Source organism: Manacus candei, unplaced genomic scaffold (genome assembly GCF_025592945.1).
Source record: "Manacus candei isolate 608988 ecotype Guabito, Panama unplaced genomic scaffold, ASM2559294v1 h1tg000165l, whole genome shotgun sequence".
NCBI classification, from domain to species: Eukaryota; Metazoa; Chordata; class Aves; order Passeriformes; family Pipridae; genus Manacus; species Manacus candei.
In genome coordinates this window covers 147627-165309 of record NW_026138213.1, presented here as the reverse complement: position 1 = coordinate 165309, position 17683 = coordinate 147627, and the positions used below count along the sequence as shown (strand labels likewise).

The 17683-nt window shown below is 46.8% G+C and overlaps 1 long non-coding RNA gene across 1 annotated transcript; it reads left to right on the top strand.

Moving 5' to 3' along the window:
- Window positions 1-11475: 11475 nt before the first annotated feature.
- Window positions 11476-13864, top strand: LOC127463525 (uncharacterized). The gene is made up of 3 exons (XR_007900880.1): window positions 11476-11558; window positions 12245-12285; window positions 13842-13864. It is a non-coding gene; the product is annotated as an uncharacterized LOC127463525 (long non-coding RNA).
- The last annotated feature ends 3819 nt before the right edge of the window (window positions 13865-17683 follow it).

Genomic DNA, 17683 nt, shown 5'->3' with positions numbered 1-17683 from the left:
CTGCTCTGTGCTCTGAGCCAAAGCGTGGTAAGTGGCAATGATCAGGAGATCACAAAAGTAGCTGCACCCTAATTAAGTGTCAGCCTGATCCACCGGGAAGGTTTGAATTCGCTTTTCCTAATTTATTAGCAAATTTAATTGAAATTTGTGGGGCTGAGAAGATCTCGGTGATAATAGAGCTTGTCTCTGAATTGCCAAAACTTTCCTGTCCCGTTCTGTGGGTGCTTTGATCAAAAATAAATTGGAAATTCCAGTGTGTCCTTGCAAAATTCCTGTATATATCAAACCTAATGACTGAGGACGAGGAAGAGAATTTGAGCCAAGTCATGGTTCATAACTTGATTTTGAGCCTGTTCCAGTAACACCACCCTGCCTCACGCCAGTTTGATTTAGAGATAGGCTTTGTGCCCAGCAACTAATTTTGTATATAATTACAGATTTTATGTTTGTAATACGGCCTTTGTAAAGGAGGAACCCTCTGAGGAACCTTCAGACTGCACCAACAGTCTGAATAGCTGCTGAGGTTGAGACTCAAGCTCTGAAGCACGAAAAGAAAAAGACAGAAAAAATGAAGATAATAGGTTAAAACAGCTGAAACAAGCTCACAGTGTGTCTGCTGCAGTCCTGGCCCTTGGTTGGACTCTGCAGACAGGGTTTGGATGTGGAAGCAGAGGACTGAGATTAGGATCACAACAAACCAGCCTCAGTTTCAGCATGTAATGTGAGGATTATTGGCTATACCTCAGAGAGAGGTTTTCTTTTTGTGACTTCTCCTCCACTGGCACGTGGATTGCTGAAAAGCAGGAGTGAGACCCTGCCAGTCAGAGGAGCTGATTCTGCAGCTACTTTTGCTCCCTTTCTTCCTCCATCCTCAGCAATTTTTAGCCAGACTGCACAGGCCTGTCCTCAACAACAAACTGGCAAGTTTCTGTACAAGATCCTCAGAAAATGGACACGTTGGACAGGGCTTGGAGAAACCTGCTCCAGTGGAATGTTCCCTGTCCATGGCAGGGGGTTGGAACTAGATGATTCTTAAGGTCCCTTCCAACCCGAATCATTCTATGATTCCATGAATTTTAGGCTCTGGGATGCAATCATTACATTCATGACCCTCACATGTGCCTATATCTCTTTGTGGACCATTGGTCTGATGTTAAAGCTGGGACTACACTTCAGAATTATCCGATAATCTTTAAGAATAACTCAAACAAGAACCGGATTTTTGGCTCAGAAATTGCTTTACTGAGGAGATTTCTGCATAACCCTGATCCCAACTTGTAACCAGGTTGGTGCCTGTTAAGATAATACAGAAGACCATAAATGCTGCAGTTCTTAGAACTGAAATTGAGGCCAGGACCAGCTTTATTCTCTCATGTTTCTTGGTGATAGAGCTTGACCAAATGTGTATTTAACAGGCACTGCCAACCTTAACAGGCATATTGACTTCTGGGACTGGTGATATAACAAACCTTATTGACCGGGTACCATTCAGAAAGTAAATCAGAAACTCTTGGTTTTACTTTTCAAATAACCTGCAAGGAGATTAAATTATTTAAAAAATACATATATAAGATCTCCACCTACAGATTTCTTCATAGGTTTGATACCCTGAGACAACTCTTAGTGATATAAAAGCTATTTTACTAAGAGCTGGCTAATAGTCAAGTCTGACAATTCTCAGGGGAAATCTGTGTCTTAGTTACCAGGTGACTAAATATGAACTATAATCTGTAAACCCCCACTGGATCCCAGAACTTGGAACTGTCATTATTAGCATCTCTGCTGGGTTTGGCTGGGGCAGAGTTGATTTTCTTCCCAGTGTCTGGTAGGGGGCTGAGTTTTATATTTGTGCTGAGCACAGGGTTGATAATACAGAGGTGTTTTTGTTGTTGCTGAGCAGGGCTCAGACAGAGCCAAGGCCTTTTCTGCTTTTCCTACTGCCACGTTGGTGAGGAAGCTGGGAGGCTGTGGGAGGTTGGGAGGGGACACAGCCAGGACAGGTGACACAAACTGACCAAAGGGATATTCCAGCTCAGCTACTTGACTGTGACAAGGCAGCATGGCCAAGGCCAGGCGTGGTCACAAGCCACTAATGGCACATCTTAAAAATCCACTTTTTGCAGCAAAATATATCTGGTAACAAAGCATGCAGAGCTTGTCACATAAATGTGGACTACAAGGGGCATAAGCAACGCCCCAGAGGAGTTCTGTGAGGGATTAAGTGGGGAAGATCAGCAAGATTTTTTGTAGGGAAGATGAGCAAGTCTGCAAGAAAGCAGGGATGTGAAAGGGTAAACAGAGGTCACACACATGAGTTGGTATCATAGACTAAAAAGGGTTTCATTCACCCAGTTAGCAAAATGTCATTTTTAAATTCTGCTGAACCTATCACAAGACTCTTTTCTTTTACCTAACTAAAAGTAGGTGTGCATTAATAACTTCATCAAATGAGGGCGAGAGGTGACATTAAGAACTTGTTTGCAAGTAGTGCTTGTAGAAAAACCACAAAGATTTGGAAGGAGTCAACCATGAGGCAGCTGTGAAGTTTGTTTGGCTGTTCTAAGGCAAGAGAGACACCTCAGAGTGAATACAGCCATTTCCACTCCTCCCTTCATTACCTGAAGATTCAAACCTCTGTGCTACAAACCTCTCTGAGCTTGCTTGCTTTATCACTGGATACAGCATTAAAAAAAAAACAACAAAACACACACACCTCTCCCATTTTTGTCTGCACATGTGGGAGAATTTGGGGCTCTTCACCTGGGATTCATGTCAGCAAGGATTTTTCAAACCTTCTTGAACTACCTGCAGTGGTGGTTGGCAGGAGCAGATTGAAACAAGGCTTGTCAAACTTGCCCTTTCTAAGTTTCTTGATGGGCAGATCCCAAGTTTCTTGCTAGTTCCAAGAAGCATTTCAGGGAAAACATAGGGGGAGGTCAGTCCTGATGCCCCAGCTGCCCATTTTAAAGTAAAATGACTCCAAATTGGAAGGTGGAAAAGCCTGGGGGAAATTAAAACCTCTCAGCTCCTTGCAGGGAGTTAAATCCTGGATGGATCCTGGGGACATGAGTAGAACATGCCTTTTGTATGGGTGAGGTCTGCTCCATTTCTTTCTCTCTTTTTCCCTGCTGATGTCATTCAGCATGTTGTATGTCTTTCCCAAAAATAGTTAGTTCAGAGATTTTTAAGGGCAGCTGTTCCCTCTCTCCCTTCCCAAATTCCACAGGTGCAGACAACACTCCACTGGAGCTCCCTGGCTAAGGCACAAGGATGAACAGCTGTCTCCCAGCCATTGTCCTCAGGCAAACCACTTGGTTTCAGCTGATTTCCACTTTCCCAAGCTACAATTAAGATTTAAAACAGATAAACTGCAGGTACCACATGGGAGTCCTGCTCGGGTGCAACGTCCGAGCTCCTCCAGGAGAACACTTCATCCACTCAGAGGTGCAGGCCAAAGAGTCTCAAAGAGAGTTTCTTCAGGCCCAGAATCCACATATTTGTGCCTTCCAGCAGCCCCATCATCTTCCTGAGCAGCATTTTCCTGAGCAGCCCCATCCCTGGGGCTGACACTCCGTGGGGCTGTAAAATTCCTCCCTTCTCCATTTTAACCTCCACTCTTGGAATTTGTTTTCAGAAGCAGAACATTTTGTTTTGGCAGCTACCCCAGGGCAATTAGTGAGAAGTCAGCTGAGCTATGACCACGTACCAAGGTTTAGGGAGCCAGAGCAGACAATTTGCCTTAGGTCACAAAAGCTTTAGTCCTTTCATATAATGAAAATACTGCTGTGCTTTCTTCTGCTTGACTTTGTCCATTCTTGACCTTACTCACAAGTCTGATTTTCTAATTAAAATTATAATTATTCATAAGTATTTCAATATCTGCTGTAAGTCAGCACCTGTAGCCTCTACAGTTCACAGGATTCCCTTGCAGGAAAATCCCCCCCCCCCCAAAGGAAAATCCTGTCACAGCAACACCAGGAACAAGAACTATTACTGTGTTGTAGTAATTGTACAGCAACAAAACTGCAATTGCTGTGGGTAACCACCACCCCTAGAGGCGTCCAAGGAAGGACTGGATGTGGCACTCAGTGCTCTGGGCTGGGGGACAGGGTGGGCATTGGGCACAGGGTGGACTGGATGGTCTTGGAGCTCTTTTCCAACCTCAGTGACTCTGTGATTCTGGAAAAGGGTTTCAGGGTTCAAAGAAATGAACATATCCATCTTCTGATGGACGGAAGAAGGCTTCTGTGCCTTGTGGAAGGACCAGATTTTAATGAGATATATTAAATAATTATTATTTTCTAATGTCTCTCTCACTTCAGAGTACAATCATTGTACCATTCTAGAAACAATTGGTCACATACTTATGTGCTGTTTGCTGAAACAGAAAGAGGTTCAATCTAAATTTAGAGACATTAAAAAAAAAAAGGAAAGACTATTAGATCATTTGGTTCATCCTCTGCCAACCCAGATCTGTCCCCAAGATTTGTTGCTGGTTTGTCAGGCAGTGGGACTTGCTGCATCATCATCATCACCCTGGGGAGACCCTTGCACAGTTCAGCAAGACTGGCCAGCTAAGGAATTTTTCCTAATAACGTTTGATGTAATGATGAGATCAATAGGGTGGATATCTGGCTTGCCATAATAAAGGCTGTTGCTGGGTCCCCTGATGCAATGCATTTCAGTTTTAATTTACATCCTCCAATCCCCTTTACATTGAACAGCACTACCCTTCCCTTAGAGAAAAGCTGAGGGGAAAGCCCTGTACATCCATCACAGAATAAATAAAACAGAAAAATGCTCAAATACCTGACCTGCTTGTTCAGGCTTTGTGAAGGCTCTGCCAGACTTCCAGTTCAGATGTGTATCAAACATCTGAGGGGGAGATTCTCTCTTGCCTCATCACCTGCAAGGGCTTGTTCCACATTTTTTTGGTTAAATACTAAACCTCAGGAATATTAATATTATTTGGGAGACAGTCCCTTGAAACAGTATAACAAGTAGATTTTTATAGATCTGTCAGGACTTGATGATATAGTGGCAGCAGGATTTTTTTTATTTTTAAAAAAAAATAAATCAAGAGTGAAATGTGTGCGATTGAGACAGGCCCAGAAGACCAGGGATGAGGAAACCTCCAACACGTGTGAGCACGGACAGAGGGGCTGGGTGACTCTGGGACCACATCTGGATTCAATGTTGGGCCAGTTCTTCTCTTTGGAGTGATTGGCACCAAAGGCATCAGGCTGAAACATCCATGACCTTTCCAGAGAGGCAAGGGAAGAGGGAGCTTAAAGGCTGATGCAAAGATCTGCCTTTTGCAGGCCTGGCACTTCCTAAGGGACCTTTGCCAGTGACAGCATTCACAAAACCGAGTGAAAATTTGGAGCTTCTTGTTCAATAAAAATATCGGGTAAGTCATTTAATAAATGCTTGTTGTTGATGCAGCCTGGTGGTGAATAAACCAGTTTCTAATTCAGATATTGACGTCTGCAAGGTCCCCAAGGCAATCTAACAATTCAACCCCGTTGTTTTAGGAAGGGGTGGGCATCTACAAGACTCAACCTGCCAAAGGCATCCCCAAATCTGTCCTCATCCATCCAACAGCCCCAACTGCCCATTCCCACTATACTCGACACTGCACCTCCAGTCCTGTGTCCAGTCTTGGGCCCTTCACTTCCAAAAGGACATTGAGGGGCTGAAGGGTCTGGAGAACATGTCCTGTGAGGAGCAGCTGAGGGAGCTGGAGGGGTTTATCTGGAGAAGAGGAGGCTCAGGGGGGACCTCATTGCTCTCCCCAACTCCCTGACAGGAGGGGGCAGGGAGGGGGGTCGGGCTCTGCTGCCATTCCCAAGGGAAAGGAGGAGAGGAAATGGCCTCAAACTGCACCAGGGCAGCTTCAGATGAGGCTCAGATTAGAAACAATTTCTCCTTGCAGGAGTGGTCAGGCCTTGGAATAAGTGTCCCAGGCAGGTGGTGGAGTCCTTGTCTCTGGAAGTGTTCCGGAGGTGTCTGGATGTGTCCCTTGGGGCCATGAATTAGGGATGATTGTGGTGGTGCTGGGAGAGGGTGGCACTGGATGATCCTGGAGGGCTCTTCCAGCCTCGGTGGTTCCGTGATTCCCGAAGGCAATAACGCGACAGCCGCCCAAGTTTCTTTCCCGGAAAACTGGAGAGGTTCGGCGGCAGGAGAGCTCAGCCCTGGGGCATCTCCCCTGGGGCATCTCCCCTGGGGCATCTCCCCGCGGTCCGGCCCCAGCCGCAGTCCCGATCCCGGGGGCGCTCCCGGGGCCGGGTGGGATGCGGGATGCGGGATGCGGGCGGCGGGATCGGGGGCACGAGAACCGGCAGAGCACACTGACATCTAGTGGGATTTTGGGAAAGTGCTCGGTTGTCCCCCGTGCTTGCCACAATCCCCCCTCAAAAGAAAAAAATGACACAGAAGCGCTTTGCAGCTCGCTGGTTTTCGGCCATCGGGGAGAGCTCTGAACACGTGTCTGCCCCATCCCTGGAAATGTCCAAGGCCAGGTTGGACGGGCCTTGGAGCAACCTGGGCTGGTGGAAGGTGTCCCTGCCCATGGCAGGGCGTTGGAACTGGGTATCTTTAAGGCCCTTTCCAAACCATTCCATGATTCAATGAAAAGGGCTCTTTGAGGGCTCTGCTGAGACACTTGGCTTTCCTGCTCCCACTCTGGGATGCTTGACAAGAGGGCATCCACCCCTAACCTCACATGTGTTTGAGTGCAGATAAAATTCCCATAGCACATTCCTCCCCACCGGTTTGCCTTTCAAGTCCCAACAAATAAAAGTTGCAAAGTATTCCCTATGGGAAAGGGAAGTTTGATTCTCTGATTCCCTGATGAAATGGTGTCTGCAAGGAACCACAGCTCCTCAGAGCCCTCCAAGGCTTTCTGGGTTGGGAGCTGATGTGTTCTCCAAAGTTCAACCCTACAACACAGGTGATTTCGTCTTCTTTCATTTAAAGCACATATTTAAGGATTGGGAGTTGGAAGAAAAGAAAACCAAGGACACTCATCACTATCATAGAATTCATGGAAGGGTTTGGGTTGGAAGGGGCCTGAAAGATCATCCAGTTCCAACCACCTTGCACTAGCCCAGGTTGCTCCAAACCCCATCCAACCTGGCCTTGGACAATTCCAGGGATCCAGGGGTAGCCACAGCTTCTCTGGGCAACCTGTGTCAGGGCCTCCCCACCCTCACAGGGAAGAATTCCTTCCCAATATCCCATCTAACCCTATTCTCTGCCAGTTTAAAGCCAACATCTCTTGTTCCTATACCCATAATTTTTCCTAAGTGCCAATGGAGTTCACTTTCACCACAGTCTCCCACAGAAGCAGCTCCCAAAGAGAAGAAGTTTGCCCTGTGCCTCCTTTTGCAGCCTTTCTCCTCCTCCCACTCCATCCCACATCCAGCTCTCAAGGAGAATATTTAAACTTCCCGAAGCTGGACTGTTTCTCCAACAGCTCTGGCATTAACAGAGGGAAAGATGAGCCTCTTCCTTGTCCCATCTCTATTTTGACCACAGTTCCCACCTACTTTTCAGGTACGGGCAACAAATACCCTTTTAGGGTCTGAGAGGGAAAAGACAGCTCCAAAGGTTATAGCCATCCCAACATATCTTCCTGCAAAAGGAATTGACTCCCTGGAGAGGAATGTAGCAAGAGAAAGGGACAAGGAAAAATGGAGGCAAAATACTTTCAGATACATACTTATGATATGACTTTCTTCCATAGTTCAGCTACGTCCCTCCAAGTTCATGTTACAAAAAAACCAGGGGCTCTGGTGTTGGGTTTGAGGGGGAGTGGGATAGGAAAACTAATTACTCATCCTGGTCTGACCCTGCAGGCTGAGGTCTCTGTGTAAAGCATGATGCTGGAGATAAAAAGGGAGCTGATGATGTGTGTTGGACTGAAAGGACCCCATTTTAGCCAGTCATGCCCAGCTGCACTGTTGTCTCCATTTCGCTGACCATCGCTCCAAAACTCCCAGGCTCCTCGTCTCCAGGAGACTGTAAATAGTCAGCTGAACCTGATGCTCCATTTTCCATCCCTGCATCCTCCACCAAACCCTCAGGCACGCTCTGCTTTCCGACACCTCCCCTGCCATGACAAATTAAGGCAGCTCGGGTCGTGTCCCACCAGCTGGTCGCTGACACAAGACTCCTCCTCAGCAAAGGATCTGCCCGGAGCATTTAGAGGTGGGAAGATGCATTTCCAATTCCTGCTTTCAAGGTCTCCTTGACCATTGCCCTCTGGGAGCTGCTGGGCTTGTCCTCTGGGAGCTGCTGGGTTTGTTCTCTGGGGGCTGTTGGGCTTGTCTTCCGTGGCATCAACTAATGATCCGTGTCGTCTACTAGGGATTCATGTCATCTCCTAGGGATCCATGTCAGATGCTGTGAGAGTCCTGTAGGAAACCAGCTGATGCAGAGAGTGGATCTGCTCTTCCCCTATCATGCAGCAGGACAGTCCTATGCTGGGGGTGAGCAGCTCATTCCCTGCCCGTGGCTCCGCAGCCGCGGATTTTCCGTCTCCCTTGGCGACACGGGAAGTCTCAGCTCTAACCAGGCTCGTGATGGTGTCACTCCTTAGCTCTTGCAACCCAGCAGGGATTGCCACCACGAGCTGCTGTGCTGATGCTTCTGAAGCACCAGAGGCCAGGTCTGGGATGTCAGAGGGCTGCACAAGAGAGAGTAAGTGCAGAACAGGCGCTTCTTGTCTTTCCTACGAAACGCGCGGGCGGGAGAGAGCGGATAACAAACGGAGAATGGATTTTTAAAAAAGCCTTCTTGTCGTGTTTTCCTGAGCGAGGCACATAAAGCTGGTTATTTGCAGAATGAAATATGAAAGCTCGATTTTTTTTTTTTAACCTGCCAGGGGTTTAAAAAAATCCCACCTCCCGCACCGGTTTGAGTTCGCGAGAGTGGGATGTTTATTTAGTGCTGCTTCAAACGGAGGTTCCTCTCCTCCCAGTAACTGGGGGGAAAAAAACTGGGGCAACACCGTGTTTTTAGAAGGTATGAAACCTCAGGGAAGGAGGGAGGGGAGCGATTTTAAGATGTTTTATTTTCACCTGAGGCAAACCAGCGTCTATTCAAGCCCGCTGTGAACACAGAGGGCTGTTTTAGCTGTTTGGCCCTGTTCCTGTTGTTTGTAACTAAATAGCACCAGCCAAAGACATTTTTTGGTACCTTGCTGATTGCTTCTAAACAGCTTCCCTTCCACGGCTGCACAAGTCAACATCAGGAGTTTACACTGAGTTTTAGTTCCAGCTGTGAAAGGCTCAGGTTTTTTAAAGAATAACAATAATAAAAATAGCACAGCGTCCTCCACATCCAAATGAAAAATCAGGCCAAAGATGCCCAGATGTGCAAAGTTTCATTTTACAGTAATTGCCACACGGCATTTACCTTATTTCTGCTCAGACTTTGGGGTTTTTGGAGAGCGTTTTCTTGTTCTGTTCACATCACATGTTGCCAAAGTTTCTTGGAGCCTTCCTAGCTTTTGGGTGAGTGCAGACAGTTCTGACCAGCAGAAACTGCTTGAAAGGATCCAGAAAGCTGGTTCACCCACTCCTGAGTACATATTGAACACATCTCTGCCAAGCACTAACCTAAACAGAGCCAGCCTGTAATAAAGCCCAAGAAGTTATTAATTCACAGAGAGCAGGTGCTGTGAGTCTGCTCCTTCTGCAGGTTTGGGTTGTGCTGCCCTCGTGAGAGTTTTTCCCCCTCTCATTTAAGTGCTGGGGTAAAACCCACCTTTACAATGCAGTGATGAAGTGAGCTGTAATTAGCAAGGCAACTCGAGAAATGAGGGTATTAAGTTCACACTCTCCAGCCACAAAAAACTGCAAAAAACCTCTCTCCAGCTATTACAGCAGCCAGTGAAAGGGAACATCCACCTTATTAAGATCCAGTGGCTTACATTTCTGCTGGAGGGAAGTGCTGGTGCAGTAACCTGAACCCCACTGCATTATTTTCCGAGCTCTCTGCCAGTGCAGGCTATTCAATTTATTCAATTTAACACCTTGGTGGTGCTCAGCTCCCTGCCCTCCTGCAGCAGTGCCCACTCAGAGCCACGGTGGCACAGCCAGACAAGCACAAACCCTCCTCCAGGAGGAGAAAGTTTCCACTTTTCCTGCCCAGATGAAATTCCACTCGCAGGTGTGGGGTGTTTATTTGTGAGGGAGAGCTAGAGAGGAGTAATGTATACTCCATGAAAGGTCAGGCAGAAAAAGTCTGCTCTGAGAAGCGAGCAGGATGGGGGAGGATTTAGGTACAGGATGAAAACTGTAAAACTGGCTTTAATATTGCTGTTACACTTCCATGGGAGGGAGAGAATATGTCAGCATTTTTATAATAGAGGCAAACCCAATACAAAAGTAAGCCTCTGAGGGATCACCGTGCCTTTCTTCTCTGCTCAGGCTGTATTTCTCTTCTTTTAAGCAATAACCAAACTTCCTTCACAAGTCCTCAGTACTTACAGAAAATCAGGACACAAGGGCATCTCAGTTCCTGAGTCGTATACATAATTGTATGATTGAAATAGCAAATGTCATCAATAAAGCTGCATTTGTCTCTGGCAAGCATTGCCTGTTAGATCATTGCTCAGGACAAACCCACGACCTGGATGTTGCTTCTCCCCCAGAGCAGAGCAGAGCAGAGCAGTTGGGACTGTGTTTGAAAATACACACTGAAGGTTAATTCTGGACTCATCAGCCAACTTCAGCCTCACTTGAGGGAGCAGAAGCTTCTGAGATATGATATTTCTAAGCATTTAATGAAAATAAGCAGCCAGGCAGAGAGAAAACTGACCCTGGAATGCTTCCAGCGTAAGAAAGGCAGCGGCAGAACTGCGTTTACTACCTGGAGTCACCACGGGGATGATCTGCAGGAAACAAGATTTTTAAGTACACTTCTCAGAAAAATGCGTTTGCTTAAAATCCCATCATCAGTGAGGCTGGAAAAGCCCTCCCAGCCCATGGATCCCCCCTGTGCCCCATCCCCACCTTGTCCCCCAGCCCAGAGCACTGAGTGCCACGGCCAGGCCTTCCTGGGACACCTCCAGGGCTGGGCACTCCAAACCTCCCTGGGCAGCCCCTGCCAAGGCCTCACCACCCTTTCCAGCAGGAAATTCCTCCTCCTGTCCAACCTGAGCCTCCCCTGGCACAGCTTGGGGCTGTGTCCCCTTGTCCTGTCAAACTGGCATCTCATCCTATACACCAGTTGTTCAAAACCCCCTCAGCTTCCTAAGGAAAAAAAATACCACAGGTTACTGCTTACAACCCCCTGTCCCCAAATTTCCTTGGCTTAGGTTGCTTTGTTGTCCCCAAAGAGATGAGCAGAGAAAAATCCCTTCTGTTTCAGGTTCTGGGAAGAACAGAAAGCAAACATTAAAAACAGCATAAAGGGACCTGAGAACCAAACCCATACTCACATGAGCTTTCATTGCAGCTACAAAGCAGCTTGGCTTGGCTGAGTTAAGGCTGGAAGACTGGGGAACTTTAAAACTCCTGTGTTGAGCAGAGCCCTTACAAGGAGAGGTAAGTTAATGATATAATTATTATACATGCTAACCCTCCTTCCCCCAAATACAGAAAGACTAAGCCTCAACCTGCTTCTCCCCACTCTCTTCTGCATTTAAATTCCCAATTTAAATTCCCAGAGCTGAGGACTCTCCCAGCTTAGCAACCCAAACAGGTCAGGCACCTCTGTTTCCCTGCCTGTGGCCTTGATCCTAAAAGGGTAAAAGGATCCTTAAAGGGTAAAAGGTCTGTAACAAACCTAATAATACCTGAACTTAATTTCTGGTGCCTCCCATGCTGCACCTAATCTTCCTGAAGTATTGAACTGCCCAAATCCTTGGTGTGGGCTAAAAACACCTGCTGCAAAACTCGATGTTTTCTGTTTGGTGTCAAATTTTCAAGGTTGAGCTAAATTTTGAAGAAGTGGGACACTTGTTCTTCCAGTGTGCTTATGCACACACCTGAAATGAATGTGTGTGGTAGAAAATGTATGTGATTATTGTTGTTCACAAAGATATTGCTGATTTAACTGCCTGTCACTACATACCTGGATAAAGGGTGCAAGAGAAAAAGTTCTTGAACCAGGTACAGTTTAATACCTTTCACTGTAGCAGAAAATAAGAGGAATTAAAACCAACCCCCCCAAAATGTAACACATCATGAGTCTGAGTGAGAGCTGTTGTTCCTCACCCCTTCTTTTACAGGCAGGAGGTGCTGCTGCAAATCCCTGTGTCTGATTGATGAGGTAAAGACAGCTTTTTCCACCTTCATTCCACATGGCTTGACTTTTACAGCTTTAATAATTAGGTCAATATTGCCTTTGCAGTACAATATTTCTGTCCTTCTCCTTGGGTCTATTCTAAGTTTGCTCAGAGATAAAAGAGATGATAATTAATTTGTGTGGAAGAGAAGGCAGATCCTCAAATCCTTCCCTGCTGGAAAGCAAACTGAAGTGTGTGCTTAGCAGTGGTGGTAGCTGAGGGTTTTCTCATATTCCTCCTTTTCCCAAGAGGAAGGAGATGATTTGTAAAAGCCCTTATTATATAGAAGGATCCACTTACAGTGTTTGAGGACGTGAATTCAAGCCCAGGCTGTGAGTTTTCACACTCTTGTAGAGATTCCCTTATTAGCACTATTATTATTCCCTTATTAGCTGCAGGAGTGAGCTGTTTGTAAAGAAGCCTTCATGTGCAACATTCAGCAAGCAATTAGTCACACGAAATCCAGAAGGATTTTAAATGTTCCTCAGCTGGATTATTATCCTTTTATTATCAATTAAACCAGATGGAGGGGCAGGGCTCACAGAAAATTGCCCAGTTCCTTTAGTGTATCAACCTTGCACTGTCTTCAAGGAAAAGCTCTGTAATCATTAATTTTGTGGTGTATTTGTCCTTTGAGGGAGAACTTCTCCAAAATAAGGGCTCATCTCTTCTGCCTTAGTCTCTTGAGCTAAATGTTGGGCCCATCCACACAGACCTATCTTGGGATTTGAGCTGAACAAACACACTGCTTTATCTATGACTACCTGTTTGCAACCATTTCTAGCCATAAAATGAAGTTTACAGTTCACATGAAACAAGCTGTAGGAAGGAAATATTCAGGTTCTGTGCCACTGGCTGCCCTCTTAGTTCCCCTCTCACCACCATCTCACCCCCCCCCCCCACTCCAAAAGCTAAAGCAGTCACAGAGCAGCTGCAAGGAAGATGCCATGAATTTCCAGCTGGGAACTGAACACGATGGGAAACCAATCCAGAAGGTCCCAGTTTTTGCTATGTTACCACATTAGTTTGAGTTTGCTATTTGTGTGGTGAAATACTGGTCAGAAAACAACAAACATGGTAGGAGAGATTTTGTCCAGTCCCTGTTGAATTAAAAAGAATTTTTGGAGTGGACTGCAAAAGATGGATTTAGGACAAATGTGGAACAGGAGAGCATTCAGTGGATGAAATGCAGGGTCAGTCCAATCAGTCACAGGGTTTGCATTAAAGAGTAAAACTCTACTTTCTTGGACTGCAGGGTGAGTACTTCGACTGTTCTCATAAGGCAAGAAGACTTGACTCTCAAACCAAATTAATTGATTAGATCCAAACCACTACTTAGAAGATTCTTGAAATGTTTTTGAACACATTTTGTTGAGGAAAAAGGCAGTGTGAATTCATAAGACAACAGTTATAGAGCAGAGATTGGTCTTTTCTACCCCACCAGCCACTAGGAGAGATCAGCCCTTACTATTTCTTCCTTGCTGTTTTGCAGGACGCTAAAATCCTAATTTTCCCACATTCCCTCTTCACTCCCATACAGTCACTTCCAATATTCCTTATTCCAGCACTGTTGTCTTCAAGTTCTACAGTCCTGAAGGAAAAAGAGATTTCTTTTCTTTTCGTGGTGTCTTCTCAACAGGAGGAGTTGTGGGACTCTGTGTGTTCATCCACAACTCCTTCAGTCAAATCTCCACATAACTGAAAAGAACAACAACAACAAAAAAAAGCTTAAATTTAAGGAAAATAATAGAATTTGGTGTGTGTACTGGAGTTTTTATGGAGTATTTGCTGCTTAAATAACAATGAGAAGCCCACTGTGAACATTTCTCCTGAATCCTGTGGTATGAACTGCTGTGGAAAGGGTGCAGCTCCTACAGTGCTTAACTGTTTTGGAAAAAGTTATCTCCTGTCTTCTGGGATACTTCCACACACAGAGGACTTTTTGTGGGATTTTTTTTTTTTCTCAGCACAAAGCAGAGAAGCCAAGTAAACTACTGAACCCTCCACAGTGGGGCTGTGAGTCAGCTCCAGGGAGAGTCTAATCGACAACCTGTCACCCTGCCCGAGCTTTAGGAGGGCAGGGGAGATAAAGTTATCTGTTCTCAGGGAAAGTGCCTTTCACCTGGCTCCTGATGCCAAGCACATCACGGGGAGGTGGGATACTGAAGTCTTGCTTTGAGTTAAAACACATCCTTTTTTGAAGCTGAGCTCAGGAGTTGGCAACTCCCCCTCCCTTGCACTTGAGGTCTGTGCATTTTAGACCTCCAGATTACTCTCATACATAAAATTTCCAAAAATTTCCAAGAGATGTAAGACATCAAGCCACTGCAATGTGAAAAGGTAAAGGCTCCTAAATCACAGAACCATGAAATGGTTTGGGTTGGAAGGGGCCTTAAAGCTCATCCATTTCCAACCCCCTGCCCTGGGCAGGGACACCTTCCACTATCCCAGGTTGCTCAGAGCCTGGTTTTGAACATTTCCAGGGATGGGGCAGCCACAGCTTCTCTGGGCAACCTGTGCCAGGGCCTCCCCACCTTCATAAAGGAGAGTTTTTCCTAATAATCTCTGTGGATGTTTTGGAAAATGGTAACTGCTGACCTTACTGATCCTTCTTCCTTACAGAGGATGCCTGGGCCATTTCATGATTTTACAGCTGAAAGACAAGACTGCTGAAGCAGGTGGTTTAACTTGACCAGGAGTCCAAAGTAGTGGTGTGAAGTGCTTTTTTTGGCATGTCTGACTCAGGAGACAAGTCTCATGAACCCAGCCATGGCTTCTGAGGGCCTTTTTGTGGTTGTCTCCAGCTCCAGAAAGTATTGCTTGCAATAGTCCAACTTGAAGGTGATGAAAGCGTAATTTACTCAGCCAAGTTCCACACCTAAATGTGAGGGCCACAATTTCCTGGCTGGTTTCAGGTGAAATCAGGTGTTGCTGTTGTTATTTTGGTTTCCTGAAACAGAAAGAGCAGTGGGAACCTCAGGTCCACACCCACCTGAGCTGCAGGAGGGCCCGTCCTTCCAACAGAGGTGAAGCCACAGCTCTTACAGACCTGTTGGTTTCTCCCATTTTGCTTTCTCCCAGTTACTCCCCAAAAGAGAGTTCCTTGCCTCAGATTTCCAATGTTCTTCAGACTGCAACCAGCTGGGAAAAGTGCACTGGAGAGATGGGACTAAGGTTGTTGGGATGGTGGTGGCCCATAACTCTTTGGGGTGTTGTGCTCCTGACTCGTGGTTTGACACAGCCAACAAACAGGAGGGTGATGGGACTCTGAAGAATTTCACAGGTGAAGGTCTGAGAGAAAATCAAGAGGTAGAGGAGCCCAGAGCACTGAGTGCCACGGCCAGGCCTTCCTGGGACACCTCCAGGGCTGGGCACTCCAAACCTCCCTGGGCAGCCCCTGCCAAGGCCTCACCACCCTTTCCAGGAGGAAATTCCTCCTCCTGTCCCACCTGAGCCTCCCCTGGCACAGTTGGAGGCCGTTCCCTCTCCTCCTGTCCCTTGTTCCCTGGCAGCAGAGCCCGACCCCCCCCCAGCTCCCCCCTCCTGTCAGGGGGTTGCAGAGCCAGAAGGTCCCCCCTGAGCCTCCTTTTCTCCAGGCTGAGCCCCCCCAGCTCCCTCAGCCCCTCCTGCTGCTCCAGCCCCTTCCCAGCTCCGTTCCCTTCCCTGCACACGCTCCAGCCCCTCCAGGTCTCTCTTCCATGAGGTTCCAGACCTGGACACAGCCCTGGAGGTCCCTCAGCAGTGCCAGCACAGGGGACAATCCCTGCCCTGGGCTGTGCCCACACTATCCCTGATCCAGCCCAGGTTCCATTGGCCTCTTGCCCCCCTGGGCACACCCAGGCTTGTGTCCAGGAGCTGTCACCAGCACCCTCGGGGCCTTTCCCAATCCTTTCCAGCCCCTCTGTCCCAGCCTGGAGCTGCACGGGGTTGATGTGACCCAAGGGCAGGACCTGGCCCTTGGCCTGGTTTAACCTCCCACAATTGGTCTCATCCCATCAATCCAGCCTGTCCTGATCCTCTGCAGAGCCTTCCCACCCACTCCCACAGGTGGATTCCTTCCAGAGGCAGTGTGGATCTCTTGCTACTGCTGAGGTCCTGTCAGCTCCTACAGGATGCATGTCATGGATCCTTGATAACACAGCACGTCAGCAGCTTCTCAGATTGTTAATTGAGGGTTTCCATGGGTATTTTTGCTCTGAAATGAACCTTACATGGGGTTTGACACTTATGGAAACAGTCACCACTCAGAGAGCTGAGAGTCACTTCAAACCCTGATGGATTTGAAACCTGGCCTGTCTCTGGAGTTCCAGGGAACTTCGTAAGGCCTTTCACTCAGGCCATGCTAAATGTGGACTATCTTGTCCTCAGCACATCCTACAGCTGAGCTCTTGTGCTGGAGGTTCAAATGAAACCCTTTTCTGGGCTCAGAAGACTTTGCCATGTTGAAAAGTCGTGTAACACAGAGAAAAGGCAAAAGAGTAGGTGATTAGTACATATTCGTGTTGTGTGTGTTACAAGAGAATACAATCTGAAAGTGTTAGTTCTGGTATTAAATTGGCTATTTTTGACTCTGAGCTCCTGCTGGAAAGACAGGAACTGAACTGGTCATAAGAGTGGTTTTGTTTTCCTCTTTTTTTTTTTTTTATTTTTTTTAAATGTCTGTAAAATTTACAAATGCTGTGGGCACCCTTATTTACTTCACAATTATCCTGCAAGAGCAGAGCTTGCTCTCTTGGCCACGTATTTTAATTACTGTAATTCTCTTCTGGGAGGCTCCCCAGGCAGTGAAAGATGCAGCCACACAGTCCCAAAATGCCACAGCACAAAGCCTTGCTTTCCCCAGATTTCCTTCCTTGGCTGATATTTGACATCACATCGTGGAGCCTGTCCTGAAGAATTGCTGTTAGGGTGTGGCCAGGAAGATCTGGGCTTAAATTCGTGCCCTCAGAAGGTTTCTCAGCTCTGTCAGGAGAAGTTTCTTCTGAAGGAAATGGGAAATGTGGGAATATGTTCCCACTCCTCCCAAAGGATGACCTTCAAGATCATCAAGTCAAACCATCACCACCACCATGTTCACCATTAAACCATGTCCTCAAGTGCCAATATCCACCTGATTTTGAGCACTTCCAGGGATACTGGAATTGTGACCCATTCCCTCAGAGAGGGAAAGAAGGAAAGGCCCAGTGTAGTGGCCTCTCCTTTGAGACCCAGAAAGCACCTGATGCCCCCAATTCCCAATGATTTCAGCAGCCACTCGGCAACTTATGAGTGATGGTTCCTGCTGTGAGGAAATCCTGGCTTATATTTTTCTCTCTTCGCCCTCAAGTGCACATTCATTTTTGTTTAGCTGGTCCAAAACGGTGCCATCTATTCTGATTTATG